The 15,612-nt window shown below is 43.9% G+C and overlaps 1 long non-coding RNA gene across 1 annotated transcript in view; it reads right to left on the bottom strand.

Annotated features, from left to right (window-relative positions):
• Positions 1-13,660, bottom strand: part of LOC107108637 — a 48,478-nt gene extending 34,818 nt beyond the window's left edge. The window contains exon 1 of the long non-coding RNA XR_001482447.1: positions 13,337-13,660. This is a non-coding gene — a long non-coding RNA (uncharacterized LOC107108637). The remainder of the gene's footprint in view (positions 1-13,336) is intronic.
• Between the last annotated feature and the right edge of the window lie 1,952 nt (positions 13,661-15,612).

Raw genomic sequence — 15,612 nt, forward strand, 5'->3', positions numbered from 1 at the left:
TTCACTTGTGTATCTTATGAGAGGACCCCAAATAAACAAATTGGCACACCCCAATTACTTGAGCAGGAAGCCCTTCCAAACCAAACCAGTGGGCCAGCAACTGGTAAACTACCTACAGACCAGAGAGGCTAAAGTTAAAGCGGCACTACAGATTGCCCTGCTGTTACAACAGGGTATCAAACCCATTATGTGCAAGAGTTAAGCAGAAAACAGAAGCAAAACTGCACTTTACCCAGCACAGAATTTTGTTTACAAACATAATAAATTTAATCCATAAATTAAGGATCCATAAATTAAGGATTTATCCTTAATCCATGAATTAAGGATTTTGACAACTTCCATTAACTCAGAAGGTGTAAAGTGAGCAACAAAACTGTAAAACACTGTATCTGCCAGACTTGTGTAATTATTTCTGAACAGTCCATACAGAATGGCCTAATGTCATTGTCTGGATATATAACTAAGGTCCACCAAGTTCAACGGGACTTAATAAACACATTTAGGCATGAGACCAGAGTTTTTTGAAGTCTTACAAAAAATTTCAGAACAAGTGCCTCCGACACACCCCAATATGTCTTTTTTTTTTAGCTTAACTGTATAGGTTGCAATCTCTTACTGAACATAGGAAGGGTCAGTTCAGAAGAATAGAATCGTTAAATGACCTGGTAAGAGATAATGAACAAATAAGAGGATTGAAAGTAAAAGGGGAGGAATTTTAGCTTCAAGCATTCGTCGACGATCTTGTGTTTATATTAGAAGACCCCTTATCTATTATACCGTTATTAGATTCAATTCAAAAGTATGGGAAAGTAGTGGGACTTAAAATAAACTTTAAAAAACCAAAAATACTAACTAAAAATTGTACTCAAGAAGTAAAAGGTGAGATTTATAGTACATCAAAGATAGAGATCACAAACAAAATTGAATATCTAGGTATTGTAATGATGAATAGAAACAGCGCATTAATGGAAAATAATTATAAAAACTATTAGAAGAAATTTAAAAAGATCAACTGAAATGGAAAGATATCCAGCTCTTGTTATTGGGCAGAATAGCCACTATAAAAACGAACGTACTCCCTCGATTTCTATTTTTAGCTCAAAATATACCAATTTTAAAGAAAAACAGCTTTTTGAGGAACTTGATAAAATCACTAGGCAATTTATTTGGCATCCCAAAAAAGCACGAATTAAATTGAAATATTTACAGGATAAAACCTAATTGGGATTTTTATTATCAAACAGCCGCTGCAGTTTGGATTAAAAGTTGGTTAACACTAGAAGATAGAAGAACTTTACATTTGGAAGGCCACGATCTTAAAATGGGTTGGCATGCTTATGTTTGGTATAACAAAGATAAAATACACTCGAACTTCCATCAACACATTAAGAACTGCTTTGATAAAATGTTGCCGAAACCTAAAAGAAAAATATTATATGAAAACCCCTAGATGGGTATCCCCTCTAGAAGCATTTATTAAACCCAACTTGTTGACGGAAAACAAGAAGGAACCATATGAGAAGTTATTAGACAAAAATAACAAACTAAAAAGTCTTGAATCATTACAATCACTAAACATAAACCTGACACGGTGGGAAAATACACAATTGAAATCTATATATAATAAACATAAAACTTTAGGTTTCTACACAGCAAATAATGAATTAGACAAGATTTGCCTTTCATCCAACGATAAGATGATTCAAAAGATATATAAATTTTTGTTGGAAAACTATATGCAGGACGATTTTGTCAAACCATCTTTGATAGCATGGATGCAAGATATAGGATATAGTTTAGATTTCGATGACTGGGCTAAAATATGGAAAACTACGAGGTTTCTTAGATCAACATAATTTAAAGAAAATGTATACAAAATGTTTCATAGGTGGTACTGGTCACAGGATAGAATTGCTAAATGCACAGCTACGATGTCTAAAAACTGTTGGAAATGTAAGACTAATATTGGAATCTTTTTTCATATGTGGTGGAAATGTGGTAAAATGCAAATATTTTGGAGATCTGTTAAAAAGATAATATTAGAAATACTAAATGTTAACCTTGACTTATTACCAGAAATATATCTATTAAATATAATTCCAGATTGTTATGAGCCAGAAGACAGATACTTGTTAACATATATCTTAACTTCCTCAAGAATACTGATAGCCCGTTATTGGAAAACGGACAGACTACCCTCTAGACAGAAAATAGTTTGGAAATTGCTGGATACTGCAGAAATTGACAAATTAACTAAGTTAATTCATGGAAAAGATGAAACTTTATTCCAAAAAAGATGGTTAAGAGTATACAAATAGTGGCGAAATAACCTTAAGTAAAAGACTCCGAATGTATAAACCAATTTGTATGTATATGGCTGTACAATATAATATAACCTTATAAATAAATTTTTGTTTTTAAAAAAAGAATAGAGCTTCCTTCTCTCCTCTACTTGCCTAATGATGCGCTTACATGACATGTTCTCAGTATGCTCACTGATGAATATAACACAGTGGTTCAACTAGTGGGTAAGAACCAACAACTCATCCATGCCTCAAACAAAGGTGGCAACATCAGTTTAACCATATCATTTTTTTTAAAAAGGAACACAAGGCCCGTAGCTACCGCGGGGCCCATGGGGCCTCCCCCTGTGGTTTTTACAGGACCCTCCCCCAATCCTTGGCTCCCCCTCCCTGCCCCCAGCCCCCTCACCCCAAATCGACCACCTGTCAATGTCGGCACTCTGCTGGGTCAGGAAAGGAGCAGGATGAGGAGACAAATATAGGAAGAGGAGTGGATCCTGAGTCCCTGCCCTGACCTTAGACCATTGGCTGCTTTACCCTCACCTCTCACTGGGCATTTGGAACAGTGGCCGGGCTCTAAGCAACACTGATGTAGAGCCCACGAAATACAAGTTAAGCCATGCCACTTCCTCCAAGCAAACTGCAGCAGCAGAGCACCTGAGCCTTTCTGCCTGTCCTGCACAGCCCCGGGCCGTAGTTCCCCCTTTTCCTCCTCCGTCGGACCCCAGCAGTGCAGCCCAGCTTCTGTCCACCTTCAGCTCAGCAGTCTCGGAAGAGTTTTCCTGTGTGCCACCCACCCGCTCCTCTGCTCCAGTTGTAGTCAAGCTGAAGCAGCTGCTGAGTTCATCATCCTCCGTGGGGCTGTCTGGCTGGGGTTTGTTGGTTACCCCCTCATTTTTGTGCCGCATTTCCAGCATCCTCCCTCCACCGGTGTGCAGCATGCAGGACTCCAGTCCAGGTAGAAACTAGAGGGGCTCATGTGGGGGCAGGGGGGCCCTCCTCCAATGTAGTCTCATGTGCTATACAGCATGGACCCGTGGGCATCGTTGGAATTCTGATGTGGGGGTGGGTGCAACAAAATTGCTGCCTTGGGATATGAAGCCAACCACAGAACGGCAGCTGTGGGTGGTGGAGGCAAAGAAGAAGTCCAAGTGCATGGGGGAAGAGAGGTAGTTTTTAAAAAGAGTCCAGGAAAGAGATAAGTCCTGGTGGCTGCTGCCCGCCCTAAGCTAAGCCTCCATCTCCAGGCCTTCTCCTGGCCTAGTGGTGGCATATCTGCTTAATGGCTCTAAGCGTCTTGGTTTCTGTGAGGTGGGATGGGGGGGGGATATTGCCACTGAATCTGCCTCCCTTGCTTTTGTTTCCAGTGTGGCATGCTCTGGGGCCTGGCCTGGCCCTTGCTTCAGTTCCAGGCTTCTCTAGTTGGAATTGCAAAGCTAATTAGAAAAATTTCGTTCCAAATCACGTCGACTATTACTGTAATAATAAATTATAAACCTGAAACATTTTTGTGCAATAAACCACTTGTATTTATTATTTAGTTATTATTTAGACGTTATCATTTAGAAGTATGAGAATGGCATGGCAGTACCACACAGACATATAATGGCAGGCCCCCCCGAGCAAAACATTCCCCCCCCCCGAGCAAAAAGTTGATAGCTACGGGGCTGATTGTTGCTGTTTTTAAGAGAAAGAAAGAACAAACAAAAACAGAGACATTGAGAGGACAAATAATGAAGAATGAACAGCGAACCAAAAGAATGAACCAAGTTCAAATCCCTGCTCAGCCATGAAGCTCACTGGATGCCCACAGGCCAGTGGCTCAAAACGCTGCTGTGAGGGAGAGAAGAATCACCGGAGCCACCTGAACTCCCTCCAGGAACAGCAGTATAAAAAAGCAAAATACAAGGAAGATTTTAAAAAACTGAGTCTTATGTTGCAGGTTGGAGTTAAAAGTGGAATACCTTAAGACTACTTAGTACTCAAAGCTGACATATGGATTGGGTTTATTCATTTTTTAAAAATGTATTTACCTTCTCTTTCCCAAGCTCAAGCTGGCTTACATCTAGCTGGAACATTTTTGCATCAGTTTTGAGAAAACTGCAAGAACAACAGCATCTATACAATGACCCCATTAGTCACACTTTGATCCCAAAGTTCAGTGTGGTTGAGGCCACTGGTGTGTGTCAACTGTCGGTGCATGAGCACACCCTATTCCCAGCCAATAATCCACAAGTAAGCATCGATTTGAAGGGCAAATAGTTCCTATTTCACAGTGAATAAAGAGAGATGGTTACATTAATTAAAGAAACACAATGCTCTAAACTGCATCCATGCACTGTCACATATGTAGTCCACAGGTTAAGCATTTTGCTGAACAGCTTTCAAGCTCCTTTAGATTTGGCTCATGCATTAGCTACCAGTCTTCAGTCAAATTACTTTAATTCTAGATTCAGGTGAGTAACCGTGTTGGTCTGAAGCAACAGAACGAAGTCTGAGTCCAGTGGTACCTTTAAGACCAACAAAGTTTAATTCTGGGTATCTGAAGAAGTGTGCATGCACAGGAAAGCTTATACCCAGAATTAAACTTTGCTGGTCTTAAGGTTGCCACTGGACTCAAACTTTGTTCTACTTTAATGCTGTCTTTGTTAGCTACGGGCCTCATGTTATCTGATGCTGCGTATACTACGACTGACTTGTACAGTCAATGCATACTGCTGGAAAGAACAGAAAACTCTGACTGAGGAATGGAATACAATGTTCTGGAGCAACATTTTTTTAAAGGCCTCAAGATTGCAACACCTTTTGTTTTGTTGAAAACGTTATCAGGGAGTGAGACATGATCTGTGACTACACAGCACAAGAATGGTCTCTTTCAATATCCAGGGGGGGCATGCTATATTTTTGATTCATGGAAAAAAAGTTTCATTCTCTCATATTTGGGACAGTACATATTGTATTTTTCTTATAGTTGAAAGCTAGTATAGTTATGACAACCAGAAACATTTCTGAACATTTCATTCAGAAGATCAGCTTTGTAGCAACAGTACTGTTTGTATTCTGGACTTTCTTGTGCTACCAAGCTCTCTACATGGATCTCAAACACAGTGATTATAAAACAGAATAGTGGGAAAACTGATCACCTGAACTCATGTGGAGATTCCATCAACAGCAGAGTCCTTCTCTTTCGTAACACCACCACCATCTAAGATATTTATGATTAAAGCCTTGCAGCATACAGAAATTCATGTTTCAGATCTCACAAAGATCTTATTACAGATCAACTCTAACACTAATATTATTAGAAATAACGTGGAGAACCTGCAGGGACTTGCAAGAATCACTTCATTTCCCCCATATCTCCTTTTCCATGTTATTTTTTCTCTCTTCTCCTGCCAGCCCCCAGACTCTATCCATTTCCCTGCTTCCTTCTCTCCTTTTCACTCACCAACCAACTTTTGATTTGCCCTCAACTCGCCAGCTTTACCTTTATTTGCTTCATTTAAACCCCACCTTTCTCCTCAATGAGGACCCAGAGCAGCTTACATCATTCTCCGCTTCTCCCATTTTATCCACACAACCATCCTGAGAGGTAGATTAAGCTGAAATAGATACTGGCCCAAGGCATCAAATCAGCTGCAGGCCTGTAGCCAGCAGTGGGGCACTGAGGGTGGTGCCCCCTATTGAATTTGCAGTGCCCCCCACAACCCGCCCTCCACGGCCAGGGCCCCCGCGGGTTCAGGAAGAGGGCCGGCAGTTGAGCTTGCCCCACTAGGCCTGAATTTCAGAGGCGAGGAAGCCTTGGCTTCCAGCCCTGCACACTCATGATGACCCTGCGAGGCTGGGGGGCTACATAGGTGAACTCCACAGCGGCCGGCTGGTGGGCAGACAGCGAACAAGCAGGCAGCCTCCCTCCAATCAACGGTGCACCCTGCCATCCTGGCCAGTGAGCCACTGCCCAGGCAGAGTGGGAGCCTGGGCCAGGTTTCAGGGCTCTGCAAGGGCATAGGTTCAGCCTGGCCCAGGAGGACTTCACACGGCTGTGAGAAGAGAAGCTAGGCGTGGAGTCTTGGGCCACGGCCGCCAATTCTGTCCAGACTGGGGCTCTCAGAGCATGCAGGAGAGGGGAAATGAAAGCAGGAAAGAAGCAGTGGAACTGCAAAAACATGATGGTCGAGGGGGCGTGATTCTAAAATAAACTCTAAAATAAGGTCAGTGGGTAATTCTAAAATAAGCTTTAAAACAGGGGTGTCAAACATGCAGGTGGTGGGCCAGATCTGGCCCGTACAGGGCTCAAAACCAACCCCCCAAGCAGTGTTCGTCTTCTTCCTTTCCCAGGGCTACTGCTGCAGCCGCACCCTAGCTTGCTTTCCCCCAGCTCTCTCAATGACTCTTTGCTTCATGTTTCCTGCCTCTTGCCTCCCCCCCCACACACACACTGAGAGAGAGAGAGAGAGAGAGAGAGAGAGAGAGAGAGAGAGAGAGAGAGAGCGCTTCTGCTTTCTTCTCCGGGGCTGCTCTTTTTTGGGGGGGTGGGGAGGAAAGACAGAGAAAAAATAAAATGGAGTCCCAGCATTAAGACCAACAACATTTTATTCCAGGTATAAGCTTTTTGTGTGCAAGCACACTTCTTTAGAGGGTGGGTGGGTGGGTGGATTCTTTTGACAAGCACAATGTACACTGAAGAAATTATTTGGGCTTATTCTGAAAAGTTTTTTTAAATGATTGGATTACTCTGTTCTATCTGGATTTATTCTCTTTCAAAAAGACCCTGATTAGGAATAAGAACACTTGGATTGGTCCTTATATCTTGGAAAGTGGAGTGATTTCAGATGCCAAATAACAGCACACATTGGTAATGAGACAGGAAAACTAGGTCTCAATTCAGTCCAGGAGGATGCAATTCAGCAGCCCCTTGAAATTCCTTTGTAAGAGCACTGCTACTCTTAGGTCAGCAACTGTTATGGTTTCTAATACCAAGACTTATGTCCATTTATTCTTTGCATCCTCCTGGACTGAATCCTCCTGGATGGAACTGAGACCTAGGTTTCCTGTCTCATTACCAATGCTGATATCTCTACACCTACTTCGCCTCTGCATATCACACCTAATCCAATCATGCCTGGTATTGACATTGGGTATCTGAAATCATCTTTGTAAAGTTTATATCTCTGGTACCTTGTGTTACATTTTATAGCACGCATGGCCCAGCCCAACAAAGTTACATTTATGTCAGATCCAGCCCTCATAACAAATGAGTTTAACGCCTCTGCTCTAAAATAAGGTCAGTAGGCTCTTTATTTTAGTTTAATTTAATTTAATTAGCACCCCCACAGCACCCCCTCCACCCAAAATTCCTGGCTATGGAGCTGGTCAGCTGGGAGCCACCATCGCACCTGGATGAATTGTGCTTATTGCATGGTAGCTGCTGGGCCTGCCCCCAATGAGTGACTGCAGGGTAGGAGGGAGGGGAACAGGTGTAGGCTTACAGACCAAAACTGCCCTGGAAAGGATACTCCTCCTGCGTTTTACTGACAGAAACCAAGGATGGAAAGGTTGTTGTGGTTGCTTAACATCCCCACAATGGCCACTTAGGTCTCAGAGGGCATTCTTTTCTTTAAAGTACAGGTGCTGCTTCTGGATTTAACCCCCAATGTATCTTAGATTTCAGACCGTTTAGCAAACCTGGGCCTTTTCTCAGGTTTGCAGAAATATTTGTCTTGTCTGTTTACTACTCCAGTCTCTGAATTTAAGTATCCATGGATGGGGCTGTAGTGAGAATTACATATAATCTTAATATAATAATTCCCTTACGTATTGGCCATTTCTAACTCTCCCACTGGCTGTGCAGTGCGCTCTATCAGCCATTGGCCCCATCAACCGCCACTCAAGAGTAATTGCGTACCATTGGCTGGGTGCTGGGTCCACTTCTCTTCCCCACCCCCTGCCTCCTCAGCCACTGGTCCCTGTCAGTCACTGGTCCCTGTCAGTCACTGGTCCCTTCTGCTTGGCTCCTGTGGGAGGGACTAACTTTTCCCTCAGTGGCTACTGCTGGGCAACTAAACTTGGTTTTGTCAGTAAAAAAACAAAGGAATGGAGCCCTTTCCAAGGCTTTGTGGGGAACTCATTGGGGCCAGTCCTGACAAGGGTTGCCAACTCCAGATTGGGAAATTCCTGGAGATTTGAGGGATGGAGCCTGGAGAGGGTGAGGTTTGAGGAGGGGTGGGACCTCAGACAGGTACAATGCCATAGACTCCACCCTCCAAACCAGTCATTCCCTCCTGGGGAACCATTGTTGCCAATCTCCAGGTGAGGGCTGGAGATCAATTACAACTGCTTTTCAGGAGGGAGGGGAGAGGAGATGGAAAGCTGAAATCAGAGGGGCAGATAACGACAGGTTGATGGTTGGCTGAATTTATCCTGCTTGTGGGATAAATTCAGCTCCAATAACAAGGAGACATCCAGCCAGAAAGAACAATGACAAGTATACCTACTGGAAGGGGAAAATAAGATGTATCAGAAGAAGAACAGAAGTTACAATGGATGATAAAAGAGCAAATCACAGGATCAAAAAAAGGAAACAAGGAGAAAAGGGCTCAAGACAGAACCTTGAAGTACTCCAGCAGAAATAGGCTTTAAAAAGGCAAAATGACCATTAACAGAAACAGAAGATTAGGTGGAAACCAGGAAAACGGGTCCAAAGAGAAGAATAGTAATAGCACTGAAAGCTGAAAATAAAGTAATAAAAAGAATTGCCGTTATTACTTAGCAAGAGACCACTGAAAATGCAAAAGCAGATTCAGTGAGGCTCCATGAATGAAAACAGAATACTGAAAAGGAGTTAATAATGGATTTGCAGAAGGAAAATTGTGACAATGTCACAATAAGACGTCCAACAACTTTAAAAGGAAAAGATAACAGAGAAAGAATGATAATTAGACAATGAAAGAGGATCAAGAGAAGATTTTTTCAGAATATGAAACAGCAATGTATATAGCAAAAACAGTAAACACTAAAACAGAGTGGGAAGTGCCTTGACTGTATGTTGAAAACAAAACATTTTTTAAAAAATATGCCAGTAAGAACAATGAATAAGAAGACTGGAAGATGATCAAGCATATAAATAGTCAGTTTAAAAGAAGAGAGAACAAGATAATCTAAATGCATAAAAAGGCATAGATCCAGTATAATACCAGTATAATAATTAGAAGACAAAAAGGGAAACACAAGTAGAAGTATTACTCACAAAACTGAACATGGAGAAAAAGATGGGTAGTAAATGGATTAAAAGTAGAACAAATACAGGTAGAATAATAACAAAACAAACTTAATTTCTTTAGAAGAAAACAAAACCAGATGAGAAAAGAACAAAACATAAATATGATATTAACAAGATCAGAGTGCACTCTTCACAGCATGAGGACAGGAGCAAAAAACAACAAAGAAAAAAAGTTAACTGAGGTAGAATACGAAGAGGCTGTTGATAGCACAGAGCTGGATGAGCAAAGAGACTTGAGTACTAATGACAATCAGAGTTGCGGAAGAATCAAAAGGACAAAACAGAATAAAGGCTAGGAGGAGAGTAATGTGTGAAAGAATCAGTATTAACTGACTGATAATCAAAGTAGATATCTTAACTGGAAAAGTTGAGAATAAAAAAGGGTGAAATAGCAAAGAAAGTGATTAGAGGAAGTAAAAGGGACAGCTAATAAAGATAATGGAGAACACACAGAAGAGATCAAGAGTATGGTCAGCTCAATGGATGGGAACATTAACAACAACAGTTTAAATAAATGGAAATCACACATTGAGTAGTTGGGCCAGAGAACAGTCAAAATGAACATTAAAATAACACAGAACAACAGATGAAGAAAAGGTGATGCAAAAAAAGAAAAGCGACATCTCAAATTCAGAGACAAAAAGAGGAGATAAAGGAGTGATAATGTGAAAATGAATAGAAAAGATTAACTGAACAAAATTTCAACAACATAAAACAGTAAGAATATGAGAGAAAAGCACCAGGGTTTGGGTTTTTTTGTAATTGCATGGTATTCTGCAGAACTTCAGCACCAGTGCAGTGCAGTTACACTTCATTCATATATTAAATCTTGTAGTTGACCTAACAGAAAACTCTTAAAACTTAAAATACGAGAGATGTCAAAAAAGTACCACTAGCAGACATTAACAACAGTTCAGTCTTCTTGATGTCTTCTCCATACAATGATCTATAGTTTCTTGAACAGAGTATTACATGGGCAAGGGTCCACGACTGACTCATCCTGCCATGCAAAGTACAAGTTAGTTATCCAAAGTGCTGAATTAATTACTCTAACCTTGCAGATGCTCTTCTAAAAGTGAAATATAGACATCCTAGAAATTACATGTCCAACCCAATCAGAAATCCACAACCAGTTCAAAATACTAGTTTAATCTGGAAATTTACTCTGAACATAACTTTCACAGTAAAGAAAATATATTGGAACTAAGAACAACTGCTAGACTACAAGACAAATAGAGCCTTGCAGTGAGGAAGGGTTGCCCCATATACTTGTAAATCTAGTGTGAACCCTTTAATTTAAGGGGAGGCTGTACCGTCCAAATAAGTAGTAGTAATGATAGTAGAAACAGTTATGGAACAGAAGAACTGTCAACCAGGCTGTCCCAAGGCTACTTGGCAGACCAGACACCCCAGCAGTGTCAATGCAAAGTCAACACATTTTGAGAGTCTTCCAAAATCTCAAGAAAAGTTCTCATATGTTCCACCCATCCCATAGCATGAAAGTGCTTACATTACAGTATTAACCACATGAAAAAACCCTTTGCTGTGCATTCCTTCTATTGTGGTATAAAATATTGTGTAGCATTACTCTGCTTTGAACATATTCATTGAAGATGCACAACATGAGAGCATCAGATTCAGATCACCCTACTCATACAATGCCAAGACAGCAGACATGCCTTCCATTTATAATCAACTGAAGGCAATGAGGTCTGTTAAGGGATATGTTATTTCACTCCAGCCTATTAACTTCTTCAAAGAACTTCTTTTTAGGTTTATTTACATGGCGAGCGGGGGTGGGGGGGAGACTAAGGCCTCAGCATTAAAACAAACACAAATACACAGAATGAAGTTTTAGATGGATTAAATGCAGAGTTCAGTTTATGATCAAAAATAACCCCTGTGAACTCCTTGCAGTTTTACTTTTATCGAAAAGGGACAAAAGCCAACTCCCATATCTTTTACATGTTTATACTGGCAATAACCAGAGCCCAGCTCAAGGCAAGCAAATAGCTACAACAGGTGCAATCCAGTTCCCACTCACCATCCCCATCTCTATTTGGGATGGCAAATTCCAACACTATGGTTGTGACCTGAAGCTACACAGACACAAGCATTCCAGGTCTGAACTCATCCCAACTTCCTGAGGTTATTAATACAACTCCAGAAATTGCCAGCCCCCGCTGAACACAACACCAGATGCCAGGACCTCAGAAAAGCTGTCAAGACTTCCAAGAGTTGAAAGTAGCCCTATCAGGGAGGAAGATTCAAAACAGGATTTGGACAGCAAAGTTAGCAACCTGTCAAACTGCCCTGATTTCTTTTGGGCTACTTTCTGTGGAATATCTAGTTATTCAATAGCCCCACTGAGAGAACCCATGGTCATCACAGGAGTTCATGTCCATCAACAAAAAACATTATAGTTATGTTTTTATTCCAATTATAGCATTTTTCATGTATGTAAAAAATTGGATGCCAGTCTCCAACTAATATTGCATCCCCTTCCTGGGAAGAGTTTCAAAGATTTTTGACAGGTTATTTTTTTGCTTCATTCATTTGTTCATTTTTTCCCCAAAGGATCCTCTTCATCACAAAAGCCCCTTCTTCCTCAAACTCCTCCTTATACAGGCGGAAGGCGGAAAAGGTCTTTTAAATGTCTAAGAACAGCCAGGTGACAAGCTGGAGAACACAAATATTCCTCAATTCATGACAGAGCAGCACAGGAACACACCTCTCCCGTTGAAGGCTCCACACAAAGACATTGTTGTTAATCAGATTATAAAGAGGGTGGCTGCGGGGGGAGGGGGAGATTATGGTAGGTTTATGGAGGCAGGTGAAGGTATTCACACCGGTTGCAAAGGAAGAAAGCCTGGACTCTGTAGCTGGGTCACTTCACCAGCCCTTACTACTAGTAAACTGCGAATGGAGGCGGTGGCGGCGGCTGCTACTGCTGCTGCTTTATTGCGAAGGAGCGTAGAGAAATAAACCGTGAAATGCAAAATGCAGTCTCCCGCGAGCAAACAAGCCGCCCGCAAAACTACACGTATACCCCGCTGTCCTTTTCTCCCCAGAAGACACAACCCCGTCCTTAAGACGCCAGCACCGAGGAATGGTTTTGCTATCAGTTGAAGGGTCTCCTTAGTCGCCCCCCCCCAAAAAAAAAACCTAGGGGAGGAACCCCCTGCAGAACACCACAAGCCGCAAAGCCTTCGACGGGCGAGGAGGGGACCGAGGCACCCGCTACCAGAGCAGGCTTCTTTGCGACTCGCCCTCGATTGTCAGGCGACGAGAGCCCCCGAGAAGACCGCTGGTTCCCTTAGCAAGCACACCACAAATCACCCCCCACGCCTCGGCAAGGTCTCTCCGGAAAGGCTAGCCTGCTAGCAACCCAGCAGCACGTTATTTCTGATCACGATCTGTGGGCTATTTTCCGACCCCAGACGCAGCGCTCTCCCCTCCCACCAACCAGCCGCCGTCCCCGTCTCTCCCTCCAGGCGCCCCCAACCTCCTTCACATTCCACCACCAGCCCTCGCCGCGGGAAGAAGCCGCAACACCCCCCCCCCGCAACGACGAGACCCATTTCTGCAGCAAACCCCAACCTGCAAGGCAGATGCTGGGTCCAAGATCCCGCCACGAGAGAGCAATCCGAAGGGCTGCAGCAGGAGCCGCCTCCTTCAGCGCGCCCAGTCCTTTCTCTGCAGCACGCAGAAAGAGGGACGCTGCGGCTAGCATGCGCCCCGCGAAGCCGCTTACCTGCTAGCCTGGCGTCCTCCAACTTCTCCAGTCGCTTTTCGGGTCCTCCCCCTCCCCTCCCCGGGAGTAGGTTAAGCGGACCCGGTTGCGCAGCCTGCAGCCGCTGATGGGAATGGAAATGGGGGCGGTGGCAGGAGCAGCAGCGGCAGCGACCGAAGGAGGAGGAGTTGGTGCCAGTGTGTAACAAGTTTGGGTTGCCCCGCAGTTATGGCGGCTGCTGGTGGAGGAAAAGCTCTCGATGCAACGGCCAGCCGCACAGCCGCTGTATTGCCCGCCTGCAGCCAGCGGCTCTCCGGAGAAGAGATGCCCCGGGCTGCACTTGGGGGCGGGGAGATCCGAAAAGCCAGAGAAAATCGCACTGGAGCGGGGGGGGGGGACTGCAACGGACTCTCACTTTTCAAAGCCCCCCACCGCACAAGAGAGAGGGAGGGAGCGAGGGAGAGAGAAAGAGAAACCCGGGCGTTCGAGCTGAAAAGGCAAGAACCTCCCCCACCCCCCTCCTTCTGTTTCCCCTAAACAGAGATTGTGCCAGACCTGCTGGTACAGAGAAACCGGGTAGTGTTCCCGTCCACGTGTTGCTCCTGTTGTGTTAATCTTTCTGGGAACAGGACACAGAAACACCGACATTACCCAATATCTGTTGCATTAGGGATCTCTGCAAGATAGTTCCCAGTTCTTTAAAGCTATTTTTAGTTACTGAATAATGTATATAACTTCATATGTGGGTATATCTTTAAAATCTTTTAAATCATGTGTGCTTTTTTTGAGAGAGAAAAATTCAATGTGTCTACACCCATAGCAAATGTGGATGCTTGCTTGCTTTCAGGATGCATCCTGAAAGGTTTCCTCATTTAACAAACCTGTTCACATTGTGAGAAAACTAACCACAAGAAGCAGGTGTGGGGATATCTCATTTGGGGTGGCCCCAGGCCTCGGTTCCTGCCAGAGCGCCCACCAGTCAGGAACCCAGAGGGTGGGCACATAAGCCCCGCCCCCTGCTCCCACCAGCCATCAGTTGGGCAACCGTGGGGGGGGAACGTTCCCCTGCCTCCCTGAGCCCCGAGGTGGTGGCCTTGGACTCGTAGGGGCAAATTCCGCCTCTCGCATGTGAAGTCCTAGCGGCATTGCTTTTTTCCCACTATAGAGAACAATGGAGGGAATGGGGGCAACCTGTTTGCGGGCCTGTAGAATTGGACCCCCTGGTTCAATGTTCCTGAAACATGGCGGATATCTTGGGGAGAGGCTCCAGCAGCTACTCTGCGATTTTGGAGCCTCTCCCTCAAACTCCCTCCCCTCCAGCCCCCAGAATATACCCTATGTTTTGCCATTGACTTCAATGGCCCATAGGATATAATGGGGCCGAACTGCGGGAAGCCGATTCAGATCAGAGAATCTGATCCGGCCCGCAGCAGCCTGAAAGGGGCCCAAATGGGCCATTTTCGGGGGTGCATTCAGTTCAGATAATATGTGCAAGATCTGCCTGAGTCGGGAGGATATAGACCAGGGAGAATTGTCTCTGAACAGGAACACCTTTTGAGAACTCACAACTCACTATGGAACTCCAATAATGGACCTCTTTGCATCATCGACCAACCAACAGGTACCAAGATTCCTATCGGGGTACTTCAAGCCCCAAGCAGAGGGCGACAACACTCTCTTTCACCAGCTGCTACTTGGGTACCTATATACCTTCCCTCTGACTTCTCTGATCAGCAGGGTGCTGAGCAAAATACGAAGAGAGAGATGAGGTGATTTTCATTGCACTATTCTGCCCAACATGATCATGGTTTTCAGAACTGGTGAAGAGCTCAGTAGTGGCAGCTTCCTCCCAGGAAGGACCTCCTGAATCAGGGGCCCATCCTACACCCAGATCCGGAATGGATCCAGTTAACAGCATGGAGAAAATTGGATGACTGCCCCAGGCAGACCTAGAGAGCTCGGGCTTCCCAAAAGTAATTGTGGACATTATGGTCCAAGAAAGGAGGCCAGCGACCAGGCATATTTATAAGTATAACTGGTCTGCCTTTAAAATGGGCCATTAAGAAAATGGTAGACCCACTGAAACCATCCCATATGGATGTGATTGCCTTCCTTGAATGAGGGGTGGAAACAGGCCTGGGTAGCATCTCGGCTAATAAATGTCAGACAATTTTTGAAAGGTACTATACAGCTAGCCCCACCTGTGAAAGACGGATTCCTGACCTGGAGTTTATCTAAAGTTTTGCAGGTTCTGACAAAGATGCCTTTTGAGCCATTAAAATCTGTAAAATTAAAGA

This window comes from Gekko japonicus, unplaced genomic scaffold, assembly GCF_001447785.1.
Source record: "Gekko japonicus isolate JY-2015 unplaced genomic scaffold, Gekko_japonicus_V1.1 scaffold71, whole genome shotgun sequence".
Classification (NCBI taxonomy): Eukaryota; Metazoa; Chordata; class Lepidosauria; order Squamata; family Gekkonidae; genus Gekko; species Gekko japonicus.